This window comes from Anabrus simplex, chromosome 1 (genome assembly GCF_040414725.1).
Source record: "Anabrus simplex isolate iqAnaSimp1 chromosome 1, ASM4041472v1, whole genome shotgun sequence".
In the NCBI taxonomy this organism is placed as follows: Eukaryota; Metazoa; Arthropoda; class Insecta; order Orthoptera; family Tettigoniidae; genus Anabrus; species Anabrus simplex.
In genome coordinates, this window is record NC_090265.1 from 146,191,290 (window position 1) to 146,211,381 (window position 20,092).

Genomic DNA, 20,092 nt, shown 5'->3' on the forward strand with positions numbered 1-20,092 from the left:
ATATATTCAACAGATGGCAGAGCATTCCTAATAACTTATATACTACTAAGAGAAATAATTCTACGTACAAACAGACCCCATCATGAATCATGACATACGCCTTAGACGTTATCTCGGAACACCCATCGAAGGATAACCTAGCTACATTAGAAAGAGTGAAGGCCATGCATCTTTTAAAAATAGTTCTCTGTCTGGTAAAAAACGCTCCTTCGAGACCAACATATGAGCTCACAAGACAACCGTTCTATATTGAAGAACTGGGATTTAAAATATCATTGTTTTCTACGACACAATACCAAGTTTTACATCAAGAACTGCAGGATAAAAAAGCGAATATATGGATAGATGTTTACCAAACAGACGGCATGATGACGTCAGAATGGATGAATTCTGACTACGAACTGCGGCATACCATAAAGCGCTTCTTATTAAATGTTCATAAAGTCATTGAAAAAGGCAGGTAAACAATATGACTACGACAGGCAAATCAAGACGAGTTATCTGACCTATTTATAATGAAAGCTACGGAGCAGCACGGGTCCTATAGTACAGTACATACGTTAAATCATACGTAAAACATTTACAAATATACATATTTACCGCGAGAATCACTTTAGTACTGCCTTTAATGAGCACCCCCATACTGTGATAGTACATATATCACACCCCCGAATTATATGTAGAAGTTATAAATATTATTGTCAGTATTCGATTTATTATTATTATTATTATTATTATTATTATTAGTATTTCATTTATATATTTTGCCATTTATATTGGTAAGCTGGAAGATATCCACATATGTAGGTATGAATAATTTGTTTTGCACGAGTGGGAAAACATTGCTTTAATAACTCTGGTAAGTTGAATGAGTCATCTGGCTACCCCAGTGTTTGTTGATGTACTTGTGTCAGGAAATTCCATTAGTCATGTATATATCCCAGCCTGATGAGATGAGCTTGTTGTTGTACCAGGGAAATTTGATGATTCATGTAAAACTCCCGAGTGTTTGTTTATAACTTGGGAGAAAGAAGAGGTTTACTCATGATTGGCTGGCAAGCACCAATCCAGACGTATCATCTGAGAGTAGGGGGATGTTGATGTCTATAAAGGTTGATCATACGGCGGCAACCAAAACATTGTAAGGAACATTGTAAGGGTGATTGTGAGAGTGATTGTAAAGGAACGAGAAGGAACTACTACAACTACAAGCAGTAACACTGTATAAAGAGAACTACAACTGGCACACTGTACGGGAAGGAAATAGTGCTGATACACGGTACTGGAGTGACACGGCTGCAATGGACTGGACTTCAAACGTTCGTGGAGCGTAGTCTTGTTATGTTCGTGGAAAGTGGCTGATTGTGGAGAGTGCTTCGCATTAAGTATGGTAGCACTTGTGGCGGCCTAGCATTATATGTTGGTGAAAGCTATCTTAGACTTTCCATAATTTATGTTGAGGATCGACAGACGTGTGTATATATATTTACAACAAGTGTTAAAATATGTGAACACAGTAGTACAAGGTACAGTATCTGTGTGATGTGATAACTGCCGATTATGAGAATCGGTAAATCGAATTGATATAGAGACAGTGAAAGGTGTTTATCTTCATACATGTACATTGTTCATCGGACCATCTACAAATGGTAGCTTAGTTCTCACTTTCGTTTTCCCACGGTTTTCATTATTGTTGTTGTTGTAAATATGGAGTCTTCCAGCAATATTTTATGTGCGTATTATATGTATAATGTTGTATGTTGATGAGGTGCTCATGCACGGAATTTGTTCAGAGTATAGTTAGCTATTTTAGAATCAGTGTTATTGATGAACCTAGGTGCAGTTCCTACCTAATTAGTCGTTTTCAGGAGGTTAGGTAAGGCCTGCAGCAGATGTACCAGTACGCAGCATTATGTACACGCCCTGGGATATAAAGTTTATCATGCTCTTATCTAAATTCGAGGGATCCATTCTGGTGAACTCTGGCGCCCATACTACGGACATTTCGGTTAATTATGCTTATTAATTTTATTAAGTTTTTGAGTAATTTTATTTATATATTTTTATTCATGATTTCATTATCAGTAGTCATCAATTTATAACAATACCACCTCCCTTTATAAACCACTGTTACTCATTATTTTTAGCATCCTTGTCTAGTAATACAAAAATAGGGAGGGGGACCGCACCACGTCTTCAGCCTAGGTGCTTAAACACTCTAAATCTGGCTTTGGCTATAGAAGAGGACGGAGATTTGGTCTTACCTTAGTGAGATTCAGCCTCAACACGACGAGCAGATGATACAGGTTGTGGAGCAGCGGCCGCGCGAGCGATAGAGCATACACCGCCGTTTGTCGCAGTCATTGAAACGTTCGAAACAGCAGCATCGTCACCTACAATGAAAAACATTATCATCATTGTGATCTCTCATACTTCTAAATTTATTTTATTGAAGTCAACACAAGACTTATGAATACAAAAACATGGGAAATAGATGAAGGAATACACATCTCTGATCAACATTTCTCTGATCACTAGTCAATACATTCGATTTAGTCAGATTTCAGTCCGCATCTTTCCAGACCAACTTCCATTGAACAGCTCTCATTGTTTTGCTACCCCAATGGTAGACTAATAGGTCTGCGAAATTCACTGAGTTTTTAACTTTCTCGTCCTCATGCTTGTTCATTCCATATTATCTTTCATACCTTCGTTCTTCATGAGGTCGAAAATTACTATAATCTTTCTTCGTCAGCCATGAATCACCACCGCCATTGTCAAAATGATACCAATCAATGCGTCAATTCACAAATATCAACACTAGTTGAAGCTACTAATAGCCTGGCTTGTATATAATGCTACATTTCACCTTACACAAACAGATCTATTTTAAGAGACTACATTCATAACAAAGACAAACACTATTTAAGCAGGCCATTTCCTCTCGCCCCATGTAATGAAGAGGAATGTCGAAAAATAATCAAGGCTTTCGGGGAAGGAGATCGAACAAGTGTCTAAATTCAAATATTTGGGAAGCATAATCAGAAGTGATCTTTATTGCTTGGACGAAGTGAAGACTAGACTTACAATGGCTAAGGAAACATTTGTGAAACAAAGGACACTGTTGAGTGGGCCTCTAAATAGCGACCTTAAGAAGAGGTTAGTGAAGTGCTTTGTGTGGAGTGTGGCGCTTTATGGGGCTGAGAAAAGAGGAAGAAAGAAGACTAGAAGCATTTGAAATGTGCATCTGGCGGAAGATGGAGAAAATCAGCTGGCAGGAAAAAGTAAGGAAAGGAGAACAATATCGGAATGCATTCAAAAACGGAAGAAAAATTGGTTAGGTCACTGCTTACGACGAAACTGTTTAATAACCGAAGCATTGGGAGGGAAGATACAAGGGAAACTGAAGAGAAGAAGGAAGATGTATCAGTTAGCGGACAGTATAAAGGTGAATAGAAGCTACTGGAAGACAAAGAGAATGGCTGAAGACAGAACAGCGTGGAAAATTCATGCGAAGGCCTGCCGATAGGCAGACCACCAATGATGATGATGATGATCAGAAGCCACGAACACTAGTGACGAACTGTTTTTTTTTCATTACTTGAATCGAACCTGAACCCGAAGTACTTTAAGCTGTTCCAAAGTTCAGAAAGTTGCTCCAGAAGTGTTCTTAGGCCGAAATGAAACAATTTATCAGTAACAGCCCTTATTTAGCAATCTTTTCTCCATTTTCCAGCGTCTTACCTAACAATATTATTATTATTTATTATTATTATTATTATTATTAGATATATTTCTTATGTGGCACGGCTCAAGTAAGAGACCTGTCAATATAATCTTTCTAAAATAATTTTACTAATATCATCTTGCCGTGCCTTTCCTGGCGGGACCTAGTGTTTACAGTGCACTATGTCTTCTGGTATGGGCTAGAGCAATTTTGTTACTTTCATTGATCTGTGTCAGCTTTATCCTTGGCTTTGACAAAATGAAAGTGACTGAGGTATGAGTGATGCTAGTAATACAATTCCTTCTGCAGCCAGTCCCTGCTATGAATGGTGTGAAAATATTGCTCATAGAGTCGGTTAGTGCATGCATTTCAGTGGGCTTGGCAGACTGATATGCAATAGCAACTTCTGGCTCGGTTAGGAAAGCAACAGGAAACTACCACACTCCTCATTTCCCTAGTAAGCCTTTTCAGTGATGCCTAGACCATCTATTCCAGTTGATGGCGGAGCTGTTGAGGATCCAACCAGCCTTCGGGCTGAGGACTAAACATACACATTATCTTACCAAATCTGTCCAGTTACCGAACAAGTGCAATATGCGTGGAACTCCATCCCACAAAGTAAAGTATAAGCAATGCTGAGGTATCTGTGATTATTTCTGTGATGTCTGCTGTCATGATGTTGAATAAAATTGGGCTGATTTGGTCACCTTGTAGGACTCCGTTTGTATGGGTTACGTTTTTGGATAGGGTTATGTTGTCTGATATTTGGGCATAGTTATATTTGAGGATATTCGAGATTATGATTGCTATCGGATGTGTAGCCCCTATTAGGTAATTGAGTTTCCGGACGAGTGTTGCTCTATCAACAAGGTCAAAAGCCTTACGATAGTCTACGAAGACTACAAAATATTTCTTTCCTGGATGCCTCAATGTATCTTGGACCTGTTCTATTAGGTATTTTACGGCATGTAGTGTGTTTCTTCCCTTTCGGAAGCCGAATTGATTTTCTAGCATTTGGGAGTCTATTTCTTCTGCAAGCCTGATTGTTAAGATTTTCATGAAGATTTTGAATGATGTATTTTCGAGGGCTATTCCTCGATATGAATCAGGATTGTCAGTTTCTCCTTTCTTAAACATCATTTTGATTGTTGACAATCTCCATTGCTCTGGAATTTCCCCAGTGTGCATGTATGTGTTGAATAGTTCTACCCAGTAGTCTAGCATGACAGGTAGAGAGTCTTTCAGGTGTTCTGTGCAGATGCTGTCTGGGCCGGGGGTCTTTCCGTTTTTTGCTGATGTTATTGTATTATATATTTCCTGCCTTGTTATGGGGATTGATTTCCCGTCATTGTTACTGGAGTTAATTCAAAAGCTGTTGATCGGTGTTGGAGGTTGAGGTTGAGAATGCTTTTGAAGTGGTTTTCCCATGACTACATTGAGATATTATTTGTTGCTGAAGTTTTTGGTTTCCTAAGCACTAGGAATGGGTCATTTTGGGCGTCTGCAGCACGTCACCTGGCGTCTTCCTCAATGTACTCCATTCTTGTTTTCTTGATTAGTGATTTATATTTCCTTCTTTGTTTGGCGTATTGGGTCAGGTGACTCGGGTTCGATGTGTTCTTCGCTCGATGAAGTGCCAGGAGGGTCTTTTTCCGTTCATTGTAACAGTCTTTATTGAACCAGATAGATAGAGTGTTGCCAAGCGTACCTTCCGGCTTTAACTGTAGATGGCTCTACCACTACCCATTCCCATCAGCGTCTCATAGCAGGGATCGAATGAACCAGTGTGTCACGTACCAGAGGTTATGACAACATGTATGAACCAGAGGAAAGTATTCTAACTCCTCAGCTACTTCCCGCCAATATTCAGACAGGCTGTTCTACTCGGGTACGTAACTTCTTTTAGCTCAGGCGGCACACAGCAGTAATGCTATCTATCGGAGATGAATGGCAGCAGAAGGGACAAAGCACAACACAACAAACAATCGCAAATGTAATGTTTGCTGATAAATGTTATAGGCTTTCGATTCTGTAGGCCTTCACAGTTACCGTCTCTATGATACTAAGGGCCGGTATTATAATAGAAGTTTAAACTGTTGGTTCACTTTAAACTTCGGTTTATCTGTTAGTCGTTTATTATAAAATTTAATCTTAAGTTTAACTAGAGATTAAATTTACTGCCACTCATCTACCGTTTAAACTGAAATTTAAGAATACATAACCTTACAACAAGGCAGAACGAATGGATCTCGAAGATGTTTTTGAGGTGTTTGAAGAAATACTAAGCGATGATGAAGAAGTTGTTTCCAATCATTGAACGACCACGGGCACTACGAGTTTTCCAAGCAAGAGGACGTCACTTTCATATATGGAATGAAAAAAAGTTTTTGAATAGGTTTAGGCTTACAAAACAGACTGTCATAACCCTATTTCAGCAAAATGGTGCTGGAGTAAAACATGCAACGAAAAGGTAAGAATGTAAAAATGACTTTTTGAACTGTTTGAATGTCAAAAGTGTACATTTTAGAAAATAAAGTAACTTCCTTCTATATCAGAAATCATGCTGTAGAACCCCTCAGTCAGCATTGTGGTTTTATGCCTCCCGTAGCGTGTTTATTAAAATGGAAGGTTTCGAAGGAATTCATAAGGCCATTGTTTCACGGACTATATAAATATGTCTGTACTAAATGCACAAGCAATTCTATTTCCTTACAAGTAAGATTAGGACAAAGTTTATTATTTTTATCCACCATTTTCTCTACAAGAAGTAAATAAAACATTATCGATGGTCATCTTTTCTTGCAAGTCACTGCAAACATTGTCATCTTTTCTCGTAAGTCACTACTACCAAGATCGTATATTTCCTTCACCTCAGTTTAACTTAGGCCGGCCATTATAAGACTCAAAATCGGTTTAAATTCAAGTTACAGTTTAACTCAATCTTCAGTTTAAACCCTCATTATAGTACCGGCCCTAAGGCATTCAATGTAAAGGGAGTCGTTCTCCCTCCTTTCATGACTCCGTCTTGTCTTATTCTTCAAGCGATCGTTCCTTCACGATTTTTCTCAATTTGATATTCGCCTTCACAATTTCCTTTGTCAATATAGGCTGATTACCCCGCCGATTTTCACCTTAAGTTTAAGCACGATAAAAACCACAACAATCACCAGTTAACGCGAATGAACAAGGTTTCCATTTAGCGATGCTCAAGTTGATATGAACTAAGCAACAAAAGTCTAAATTCATGAACATTTCTGTTATTACAGTCAGTACGGTGAAACTGTACAAGATATACATGATGAGAAATTGTATTCTCTGACAGAGTTTGACAGGGGCCTCATTGTGGGTCTCAATGTAGCCGGCTGGACAAATCGTGCAATATCCCGATTTGTGGAGCATTCGGATGTGACAGTGACCCGATGTTGGACGGCATGGGAACATGAGGGCAGGCATACTCGTCGTCAAAGTTCCGGTCAAACACGTCTGACCACCACAAGAGAGGATCGCTGTATTGTGCACCAAGCCCTTCACATCTGCCCCTGCCTTCCAAGAACAAGAATGGGCTCCCTGCAACATTCTGTGTCATCCCGCACCATTGGTCGGAGACTAGCAGCAGTCGGACTAGGGAATTGTCGTTCCATGCGTAGGCTGCCGTTAACACCACAGCACAAACGGCTGAGTTTGGAGTGATGCCCTGACCGGCAAGCATGAACTGCAGATGAATGACGTCGCTTTGTGTTCAGCGATGAATCGCGGTCCTGCACTACCCCGGATGATCATCGTCTGCGAGTATGGCGGCGACCTGGGGAGAGGTCCCATTCTTCCAACGTTTCGGAGAGGCACAGCGGTGTTACTCCTGGCGTCATGGTGTGGGGAGCAATCGGGTATGACTACTGGTCACGGCTGGTAGTAATAAAGGAAACGCCAACGGCACAACGGTACGCTAAGGATATCCTGCGTCTTTATGTGTTACTTCTCATGCGACATTATCGTGGTGCCATTTTTCAACAAGACAATGTCGTCCACACACGGCACGTGTTTCTATGAACTATCTGCGTGATTTTCAGGTACTCCCGTGGCCAGCAATATCCCCAGATTTGTCCCCGATAGAACATGTATGGGACCAGCTCGGACGTCAACTCCGTCCCAGTGCCAGTATCCAGCATATCAAGGACCACTTACAACAGTTGTGGGCCAGCTTGCCTCATGAGAGGATACAACGGCTTTATGACATCCTTCCCATCCGAATCAGTGTATGCATCCAAGCTAGACGGGATGCAACGTCATACTGATAAGTGGGCTCTTACTGTCATGTTCCTCGTATATGTGACTCGATTTTATAATCCTGTGAGCTTGCATCCGGGAGGTAGTGGGTTCGAAACCCCAGTCGGCAGCCATGAAGATGGTTTTCCGTGGTTTCCCATTGTCACACCAGGCAAATCCTGGGGCTGGACCTTAATTAAGGACACGGCCGCTTCCTTTGCATTCCTAGGCCTTTCCTATCCCACCGTCGCCATAAGACCTACTTGTGTCGGTGCGACGTAAAACAAATTCAAAAAAAAAAGATAATCACTGAAGTATCATCACATACCCCCTCAACACGTGTTAATTTCGTTTTCTCCTCCCCTTACGGGTGCGTTAATGTTCTTTTGCCACGCAGTGTATTTCAGAATTGTAGTAAATGCGGCGGGTTGCATAAAACTACATAGCAAGGTGCGGGCGGACCACCGGTTTATAAGTGGAAGGGGACAAAGAATGAGTGATCTAATAAACCAAAAGAGGGCTTGAAATACAATTTGTCAAGACATAGTGCCTACAGTGTAGTCAGATCCCGCGAGATCTGTGAAGTTAAGCAACAATGCAGTAGAAACCACTTGGATGAGTGCCTTCCGTGGGTTGACGCGGCAGAATGCATCCACGGTCTCCACTACCGTTGTAAGAGGCGACTGAAAGGTGACCATCCAGGGGCCCTCATCCTAGAAGTATGGGTTGGCGTACACCGGACCCCTAGCCAAATCTGGCATTGTTTCCACTTAATTGTGCCAGACTCCACATTTTCACCTTTCCTATCCACCCTTCCTTGGTCAACCATTGTTTTCTTCCGACTCCGACGGTCTTCCATTTCATGCCCTGCGTGGTATTCCCTTTTCCTCTGCCGACACCCTTATTCAACGAAGGGCTCGAACTCCTGCATTTTCCCCGCTGATTAATGCCACGAGGAGATGACTGCCCAGTTGTACTTCGCCTTAACCCTTTCGCTCCCTGCACTCACAATTGTGAGTGTAGATTTAACATTGCCTAGATACGATTTTTTTTGTTGACTTCGTTCACTCCGCTCTCACATGAAAGTGAGGGTTCTGGTTTATGCGAAACCACTGCAGTCTGGCGGTATACCTCAGATTCAAAGTTGAAAACAAGGAGTCTCATTGCTTACTCTGTGACAAGATGGCACAACGAGGTAATTATGTTTCTATTTTAGTCAATTTGTATTTTTAATTATTATATCGTTATAAATTATTAACTCAATACTCTCTAGAATTAAATTATATACATTTGTTTCCAATCTAAAAGTGTTTGGGGTATTCAATTCATCTATGAATTATGCACTCACGTTTGTGAGTGTTGGGAGTGTACGTGTACCTCTCGGCTTTGAGGTTAAGTTCGTCAGACATGCATTTATTGCTATTAAAGTAGCTTTAGCTACCTGTCTATTGTTCCTATTACTAATTACAGAGTCGAATCGTATTTTTACTTGCTGGCAGTATATTTTCACGTAGTTGTAACTGTTTTAATTTACATTACAGTCTGTACTATCTATCCCTAATTTTAAGAAAAATTTACTTTAAGGTCTCTTTTAGCTTTTCAGATAAACTACGGGCACTAGAAAACCTCCTAGATGATCCAGGGGCTATTCAACATTAATTAGACACGTCAGATATTGAGGGATTTGATGGCAGTGATGACCAGTCAGAAGGCAACCAGAACCTTGTGCAGATGGTTCTAGTTCAGAATCTGAATAGAAGTGCCGGGGAACCCGGTTCCTTCGCCAAGTGTCTCATGGTCTATGAAAACATTTAAATGTAAACCTGGTCCTGAATTTATTTCTAAACAAGGAGGAAACCAGTTTGGGTGAGTAAAATTTACGGATTGCAAGTTTATTGGGAAGGTACCAGAAGAGATGATGGACCTACTAGTGTTCCGGTTGGCCATTGGAGAGTACATTCTAGGTGGACCCAAGAGAAAAAGGTATGACGATTTCAATGAGCAGAATGGGAAACTTTCTCCCCCACAAGAAATACCTGCAGGTGTGTCCGAAAAAGACAAACGAATTGATGGTTTTGAAAATTATCCAGTTGTAGATAATTTGAAGACGCCACTATATTGCACACTTCATGGCTCCCAACGGAGATCTCACACACGATGAATGAAATGCAATGTTTACCTCTTTTTAAATAAATACAATAATTGTTTCCATTTGTTCCATACAGTGAAGTAGAAATTCCGTTATGAAGACAAATCCTAATGTGACATTTACCCTGCTGTAATCAATACTTTTGTTTTTATAATTTGTTATATTTCTGGTTACAAACTATTAAAACTTTACTTTAATAAAGGATATGATGGCAACAATTGATTTTTCATTCACGAAACACATTTTTGGATGACTAATGCAAGATCTCAACCATCCTCATTGCCTTAGTGAATCTGATACTCACAATTGTGAGGGTTATGGTTTACTACTGACCCTCACAATTGTGAGGGGTCAAAAAATACCCCTAGTGGCGTTTGTAAATGGGAAAAATTTAATTTTTGGTAATATTTAGACCATAATCACTTAGGAAATGGCAATTACGCACCCGTATTCTCATAGTATATATGTCGGGAGTGAAAGGGTTAAAAAGTACTCACCACCAGCACCACCACCACCTTTGTGGATCAGTGGTAAAGTGCATCTGGATCCCGAGATCGCATTTCAAAACCGGTAGAGGAAGCCGGTTTTTCGAAGGGCGGAAAAAATCAATTTGTTGCTCCATGTCAGCATATAAAGGATCTCGGGTGTTCACTCTAAAAATCAATTAAATTACTGTAATTACTCAGCCAAATATAATCTAACAGCGGTAGCCGAGACCACATTATTATCATTATTATTATTATTATTATTATTATTATTATTATTATTATTATTATTATTATTTTACTACCACTACTTGGATAAGTAGTGAACACACTCTTGTCAGGAGGAGGAAGAGCAGAAAGTGACTGGTCACTCCCTAGCAAGTTCCGGCTCAAGATGGCTATATTTGACTTCTAGTCTAGCTAGGGGCACTGACTAGGTCGTCAATATCCAGGTTTGGATAAATTACTATATGTTTAAAGGCACAGTAATCAAAATGTTCCGGAAAATTGAAAACTGAACTTGTCACCTAGGGGAGAATACAAGTCCCCTTAATGTTTACAAATTGAGGAAAATATCGTGTATAGGAAGAGGAATTAGGGATTGAGATAATTTACTAATGAAGAACCCCGATAAAATTCCATCTTTTCTGACACAGTTTTTAAAAAGTATTGGGTAAACAAATGACAGGGAATCTGCCACCTGGGCGATAGCCCTGAAAGCAGAGCAGACGGCGTATTGACCTTCATAAAGAGAAACAAACTGCATAATGGGCAAACGTGTAACAATATTCCTCAGACAATTATAATCAAGGTTAACAAGATTTAAAAAATATCCACAAGGCTTGCATTATAAAAGCGGTAATGTTAATTTTATCAAATGAAAAGTTGTTGTATAAAACTCCCCGGAGTCAGCACGGATGACTTGTTAGGTGCTAAGGATATGCAGTGTACCACTGTTCATGAGACCCATATGAAGGTAGCTCATTAGTCAGCATCTTGACCTTCAAGCCTCGGGGTTTGGGGGTTCGATTCCTGGACGTTTCTTGTATTCTGATAGACGTGAGGAATATTGAAAGGAACACCATGCTTCCCTCACTTGCCACGTAAAGAACTCGACTGAGAGCCGCTCGGCCACTCATATTCAAGTTTGACATACAGTCTATCAAGCTATGCCATCCACGGTGTCGGCATTTAGTCCTGGGGGTGATCTTTAACATGCTATTTGTCAATGATACGGAGTTCTCGCACTTCAAATATCATCAAATGTCATCGATCTCAGCCTGGATCGAACTCATTATCGTGAGGACAAAAGGACGACTAATCGACTGCGCCGCTAGTGTTTCATAAGACAGTTACAGGAAAATGGCTCCCGTTTACTCGTGATGTAGTAGACCTACATGAAATATGAATAATTTCGAAAATGGAAAGTTCTGAAAGCTAAAATGAATACAAGAGCCGTATTTTATCCCTCTGAACATCAACCAAATCGGGAAAATATGTACAATCATAAACCACAATCCTACCATGATAATGCACAAATTCCTCACCGAACAAGTTGGCAGCGTGGTTTGGGTCGCGTAACTGCGAGCTTGCATTCGGAAGATGGTGGGACCGAATCCCACCGTCGGCAGCTCTGAAGATAGTTTACTGTGGTTTCTCATTTTCACGACCACTGCCTTCCAAATTCTAGCCATTTTCCATTCTTTCGTCACCAATAATTTCGGTATGTTACTGCGACGTTAAACCACTAGAATAAAATGAAAAACAGACTGCCTGTTTCTGAGTAGGCTGCAAACTTTTATAAAGACAGGTGGTTAGGCAAAGCCCAGGCCCAGCCGTTGGTGATGGATCTGCGTTTCGATATGGTACTGCGTTACATACGGTAAAGTCGATGTGTTCTTGATGAAATTCAGCAGGATACTGTATTTGAAAATCGACGTAACATTCTGAGTCTGTGGTTTTTAAACATACTGTTCACGCTGCTTGAAAATATTTTAAGTGTAGGCAAAGAGGGGGCAGGGGCTTTCCGACTAGGTCGAAAGACCAAGAATTTAGAATTATGCTCAAGACCTACAATAAGAAGACCCATCCTCTAAGTCAGCTGACGGGATAGACGATCAAAATGTGTAGAAAGCGCTCCTACAACATAATGTAATTGCCATCAAAACTGGAAGTGAAGTTATCATTAATTTAAAATTCACTGAGGTGCTAAAAGATGACATGTTATACGAAAGACATCCCCACTTTTTGAAGCAGAGCTTGGGTGGTGAAGGCCATTTCTTGGGGGAACGTCTCCGTTGTCTTAGAAATGGACATTGACCAATATAATGATGATGGTGATGATGATCTTAATAATTATCACCACTTCCATCAATATCTCAAAACTGGTGCAGATTAACACAATATGATTGTTTGAATGATTGATTGATTGATTGATTGATTGATTGAATGAATGAACGAACCCCAGTGACGGATGATCACCAACTGGGGAGAGCGTATTCGTTTATTCTTATCTAAATTGAACAAAACACAAAGGATATGCCAATTCCTGAAATGTTACAATAATGTTTGAAATACATGTTATATATCCAATACACATTACGCAACTTTATTTATACTGCATATGAATGAACTAAGACAATGAGCAGAGTCCAGTCACGGATGGCCACCAACCGTGGGAGAGAGCACCCGCCCACTGCAATAATCACAATCACATACAAATAGTGTTGTTAGTGTTAGTAAATACCAAACATCTTCCTACATATGAATGAACGAAGACAACGAAAAGTACCTCTCTCTCTCTCACACACACATACACCCACACCCACACAGTCACGAACACAATATCATATAACAAGATGAATTTGGTTCTCAGAGATAAAGCGACTGGGAAATTTTACTTTGTATTATGCCCAGAAAAATGAATGTGAGATCCACGACTAAGAGCGAACTATTTTTCCAAGAAACGAAGATGTACTGGGTAAGCGATATCAGTAACGTTTATTGATCCGGTTTGCCTTGAAGAAACAAGTCACGAACATGTTAACAATAATAAACACATTTTATGAAACAAACAGGATTGCATTATGACAAAACCGCAAAACATGATTCCATTTAGCCTCCAGAGGCCGCAGTAAATAGGAGAGGAGAAACGTGGTAGAGATATACATGTTTCAGCAGATGATTACGAGGAATAAGACAAAGGATATGCCGATAACCGTCCATGTACATCTTTTCTTTTATATACGGCGTATCCGCGTTGATGTTACAAACTTTCAGGGATGATAGGGGACGGCAAATGGATCAATCTGAGATAAGGAACCCTATTTCGAAAACGATCGAGTCAAAAGTTAAGCAAAATTCTACTTAAGTCCGTTTACCTGTACAAGTTTCACAAGCTGCTCCATTTACAACAAATGTTCCAAATGGCGTCTCTCTGCGTCAATGCAGGCATGGCATCGTTGCACAAAGTTCTGACATACCCGTTCGAATATCCGCAGTGTCGCTTGAACAGCGTCGCAGCCAGCGAAAATTCTTGCCAAGAGATCTTCTTCAGTCTCGTCTCATACACAAGACGTTTCACATGCCCCCACCACAAGAAGAAATCAAGTTGGTTGAGATCAGGTGAACGAGCGGACGGACGTTAAACAACGTGGATTATTAATAACTTTAGACTCGAACGTTTCCTTATCTCAAATCGATCCATTTCCCGTCCTCCACCATCCCTGAAAGTGTGTAGGATCATCACGGATATACCCTGTACAATTTCCGACACAGAGTGGTAAAACGCTGATCGAAAGAAAAAACGACTTCGTTGGGTGAATTGGCCAGACTTTACAAAACGTGCAGTGATGGCCGGTGATGTGCTGGAGTCTGCTGATGATCACGTTTGTTGCATTACAAATTGACTTCTGGCTGCTGCAGAGGAAGCAATAACATCCTCCTCCGGCATCCCTCACCGGAAACAGGTCCCATGGTGAGTCGACGTAATTGTTGCAACTATACTGTACATAATCGTCGGCGGGCTTTTAAGCATCATCGCCGGCCAACCATATTCCATTTAAGCGTTACAATAACGAAAGTTATCAGACAAGTTTCTTACCCACATATGGATAACGATCATGAAGTTCGAATTACAGTACTTACACGAAAGAACAAAAGCAAGTAACCTTGTAGATTTTAGTGACTATTAATACAGTGACCATAGCCAGGGGTAACTCCAGTTCTTCCTATATATGTAATTCGAAATGAATCCCTTCATAAACTTTCATTACCCTGTCGTTTGGAATGCGTGCCCTACAATTTCAAAAGTCCGACTTGTGATTCTCAGCTTAATATCACAGATAAAAGGCTAATGTTGTAAAACTTAATAGAAAAGAACCACAGTATATCACAGAGAAAGGAAAAGTGTTGATGTTATTGTAATAGAGAGACATAATTCATGAACCGCAGTGCGGCAAATCGCGACAGTGTTAAGTGGTACGTAGCTAGACGGTAATAACGCGAAGAAATGAATATGCGAGACATGGGGACGGATCTGATATCGGTGATTAGGGTGACGATGGGATAACACAGAGTTAGAACTGGGAAGAAAGTGACCGTGGCATTAATTAAGACACAGCCTTGAGTGAAAATGATATCTATGTGACCCAAACCGGACCCACCTGCTCGGTTCTTATTGTTGTTGGTTTTTATTGTTATTATTAATAAGAGCCTAGTATACATACTGTATTTTAACAAAATGTATGTACACAGCCGAGTGAACTTACAGAGGTGAATATCTACTTACCTGGCTCCATTGAAGAGATTGAGGGAATCTAAAACATTTCAATTCAAAGCAGGAAGGCTCCTGGATCAATGAAAAAGGATTTCATGATTCGTACCTTCGATATATTAGCTCAGAACAGATCATCGGTTAGTTTTATACCCGGTCGGCAGTAATTAACTGTAATGAAATGCTCATCAAAAATAAACATAAAGTTAATTATTTCTGATGTAGGCTGAGTGAATCAAAGAGCCACGCGCCTCTTCGGATGTGCAAGTTTTGCTTTGAAATGTCTCGACTTCCTGACGGGAAATCGAACCTACGCATTTCCGTATGAACCATGCACGTCTTTATCACCTCGGTTACGCAGCCCATTAGTGAAGTGTTGTGTCATATCAATAAAATTTCCCATTATTAAAAAAGATTACAAAACATCGAGAGACCCACAACCTCGTGACATGTATGTAGCAACCTGGAGGTCCCAAATGAAAGTAGCTCTAGTGTCCGTCTCCTTTCCTTCACCCTTCTCTACCATGGCCAACAGTTCTTTTCCGACCCCGACGGTATTAGGCCTGCCAAGCCTAGGCAAACTTTCAGTCTTCCACCTTCCACAGCCCTCCTCTTTCTTAATTCATCACCTTCCTTGTTCGAGTTGTTTGAGCCTATCTTTCTAATTCTTCAGTTATAGTGCTGTAAACGTTGGTATTACTTCCCCTTGAAGTATTATCAGTCATCATATCGATGTCTCAGTGTCACAATGACGCAATTTAATGTACGAAGCGTTCGCATCGATCATTTCATTTTTTACCCCTATGACGGAGTATTTCTTTTCCTTCAGAGATTCTTCCAAGTCAATTCCTACTCCGCTAAAACGAATGACCAGGAAATGTGAACATTAAACGAATGTTTAGATAACATAGTCAGAATACACCCTCAAGAGAAGTAGAGGATTTGACTCAGGGTAGGGGGATCAAGTACAGCACTATCCAGCGCAAATTTTTCTCTATAAAAGAAAAGCTGTATGACATTCCTCTGTCCCGAGGACTGGGTGTTTATGTTCGTCTCAATACTCTCCTCTTCATACACTGATAACACATTACACTACGAACCACCAAAGAAAACAAGCCATAGTGAAGACATCCCTTCACATAGACTTGGAGTCAGGAAGGTCATCCGGGAATTAACCAAGCACTCATTTCTGAAGTAGGCAAAGTGAGGGACATTAAACCTGCTAACAACTGGATTATCTGGAAAATACGTCCTCATCTGGTTCTATCAAGCTCGATAGCTGCAGTCGCGTAAGTGCGACCAGTATCCAGTATTCGGGAGATAGTAGGTTCGAACCCCACTGCCAGCAGCCTTGAAGATGCTTTTCCGTGGCTTTCCATTTTCACACCAGCAAAGCTACGGCCACCACCGCTTCCTTCCCACTTAGCCCCTTCCTATTCCATCGTTGCCGTTAGACCTATCTGTGTCCGTGCGACGTAAAGCAACTTGTAAAAAGAATGCCATTCCATCGAAATGAAAGGAATTGCTTTACCGATAACTTCCGATACTTGGGGTCTTGCATGCAGGAAGATGACTGCATAAATAAAGATGAAGAGAGTTCACAGGAGTCCTTTGTGACAAACGAATGCCAACACGTTTAAAAAAATATATACATCCACCGAGCGAATATCTGCGAGGTTTGCGTCACGTACCTGTTAGCTTGCATTCGGGAGGTAGTAAGTTCGAACCACACCGCCAGCAGCCCTGAAGATGGTTTTCCGTGGTTTCGCATTTTCACACCAGGCAAATACCGGGGTTGTACCTTAATCAAGGCCACGGACGCTTCCTTCCTACTCCTAGCACCGTTCTATCCCGTCGTCGCCATAAAATCTACCTGTGTCGGTGCGACGTAAAGCACGCTGTAAAAGAGAGAGAAAAAGATATATCGGACCCTCATCCCGAGGTGGTGCAGCTCTTTTCAAGCACACCCCCGGTGGAGGTGAGCTGCATGTACCATTTCAAACACATTGGAAATTTATTGAACATCTCACTTGGTACGTTATTCCAATCCCTAACTCCCCTTCCTATAAATGAATATTTGCCTCCAATTTGTCCTCTTGTATTCCAACTTTATCTTCATATCGTGATCTTTCCTACTTTTAAAGACGCCACTCAAACTTATTCGTCTACTAATGTCATTCCACGCCATATCTCCGCTGACAGCTCGGAACATACCACTCAGTCGAGCAGCTCGTCTCCTTTCTCCCGGTTCTTCCCAGCCCAAACTTTGCAACAAGTTTGTAACGCTACTCTTTTGTCGGAAATCACCCACAACAAATCGAGTTACTTATCTTTGGATTCTTTCCAGTTCTTGAATCAAGTAATCCTGGTGAGGGTCCCATACATTGGAACCATGCTCTAGTTGGGGTCTTACCAGAGACTTATAAGCCTTCTCCTTTACCTTACTACAACCCCTAAACACCCTCATAACCATGTGCGGATATCTTTCACCCCATCAATGCAGTAATTAAAACTCAGAGGACTTTTCCTATTTGTGAAACTCCCAACCTGACTTTTAACCCCGTTTATCAACATACCATTGCTTGCTGTCCATCTCACAACATTATCGAGGTCATTTTGCAGTTGCTCAGAATCTTGTAACTTATTTATTACTCTACAGAGAATAACATCATCCGCAAAAAGCCTTATCTCTGATTCCACTCCTTTACTCATATCATATACATACGGTATATATATATATATATATATATATATATATATAAATTTCGTGTGGCTATTTCTAGCCGAGTGCAGGCCTTGTAAGGCAGACCGTCCGATGAGGGTGGGCGGCATCTGCCATGTGTAGGTAACTGCGTGTTATTGTGGTGGAGGATAGTATTATGTGTGGTGTGTGAGTTGCAGGGATGTTGGGGACAGGGCAAACACCCAGCCCCCGGGCCATTGGAATTAACCAATAAAGGTTAAAATCCCCGACCCGGCCGGGAATCGAATCCGGGACCCTCTGAACCGAAGGCCAGTACGCTGACCATTCAGCCAACGAGTCATTTATATATATAAGAAAACATGTCCAATAATACTGCCTTGAGGAATTCCCCTCTTAATTATTACAGGGTCAGATAAAGCTTCGCCTACTCTAATTCTCTGAGATCTGTTTTCTAGAAATCTCATTCTATGAGAACATTTCAGGTGTCCTTTTATTCAGTGTGTGCATTATGCTGAAAGTGTCATCTTACAAGTCCTCTTTAATTAAACAGTGGTTCACATCGGATTGTAAAACTATATTTTGCGACGTTTGCAGCGAAGAGGTGAAATTTGTTTCATATTTCCTGCTAACAAGTTAAAAATGGTACTTTATTGATGCCTATAAAAGTATGTGCCGGCCCCGCGTTGTAGGGGTAGTGTGCTTGCCACTTACCCGGAGGCCCCAGGTTCGATTCTAGGACAGGTCAGAGATTTTTACCTGGATCTGAGGGCTAGTTTGAGGTTCACTCAGCCTACATGAATACAAGGGAGGAGCTGTCTGACATTGAGATAGCGGCCCCAGTCTCGAAAGCCAAGAATAACGTGGTGACCACACGACACCTGATAATCTGCAAGCCTTCGGGCTGAGCAGCGGTCACTTGGTGGGCCTTCGGGGCTGTTGCGGCATGGTGGAGGTGGGGGCTATTAAAATATGTAAAATTGAAGCTGCCTAAAATATTATTCTCAGAACCTATTTTTTCATATTTGCGAGCCTTTTTTTAGGCAACTAAAGTAACATTTTAGCACCTAAAAATCCGAGGACTAGTCATCACTCATCGCAGAGACGAATGTGGGGCGCCGTATAACACAGCGAAGCCGATGGTGGCTGACCTTAAGTATGGCTGAATTATACCTAAGAAACGCACTGTCCCAATATCTACAGCACGATCATGAGATATGGGAAGAGATAAGATCATTAATGGAACACGATGCATGATTTGGAAGTCTAAACCTGTTTTAAGATAAGGAGTAGATATTATATACATCGTACACACTTGTACCTTCTTACCTGTAAGGGATCCTCTTCAAAGCTCAAGCATAACGAGGCTCAAGTATTAGCATTCGTTTGCAGCCATGAGAGGGGATGACCTGACCGTGTCGTCCTATTACAAAGTGCATTCTCCTCTGTGAGCATGTCAATGATCTACAGCTGGCTTCCCCACCACGTTTATAAGCTCAGGGGCAAAGAACTTATCATACTAGGTTTAATTCATGTTCACTGCCACGTTAAATTATAGAATTATTGGAATGCCTGAAAACTTCAAAGAGTTTGACAGGTGACTTAGCGTTTCAGTCCAACCGTTTGAAAACACGATAAGCTAGTTGCAACCATTTAAAAGATGCGACCTGGGAATCTGAGTACGGCAAGTGCCAAAAGCATAACCAATTTAGGCCTGGTGTCTAAAGAATTAGCATGTGACACGCAACAACGATAGAGACCAGTTTACGACTCAACCTGGACAACCTAACACAGTACAAACAAGACAACAGAATTAAAAAGAAATCCAAGGAATAAGTTTATTATTATTATTATTATAACTAATGTTATTGACTTTACGTCCCACTACTTACTTCACGGTTTTCAGAGACGTCGAGATGCCGGAATTTAGTCGCGCAGGAGTTCTTCTACGTGCCAGTAAATCTACAGACACGAGGCTGACGTATTTGAGCAT

The 20,092-nt window shown here is 41.0% G+C and overlaps 1 long non-coding RNA gene across 1 annotated transcript in view; it reads right to left on the reverse strand.

Annotated features, from left to right (window-relative positions):
- LOC136885136 (uncharacterized) overlaps positions 1 to 20,092 on the reverse strand; it is a 190,596-nt gene that overhangs the window by 81,933 nt on the left and 88,571 nt on the right. Inside the window, exon 2 of the long non-coding RNA XR_010861472.2 lies at positions 2,265 to 2,393. This is a non-coding gene — a long non-coding RNA (uncharacterized lncRNA). The remainder of the gene's footprint in view (positions 1 to 2,264; positions 2,394 to 20,092) is intronic.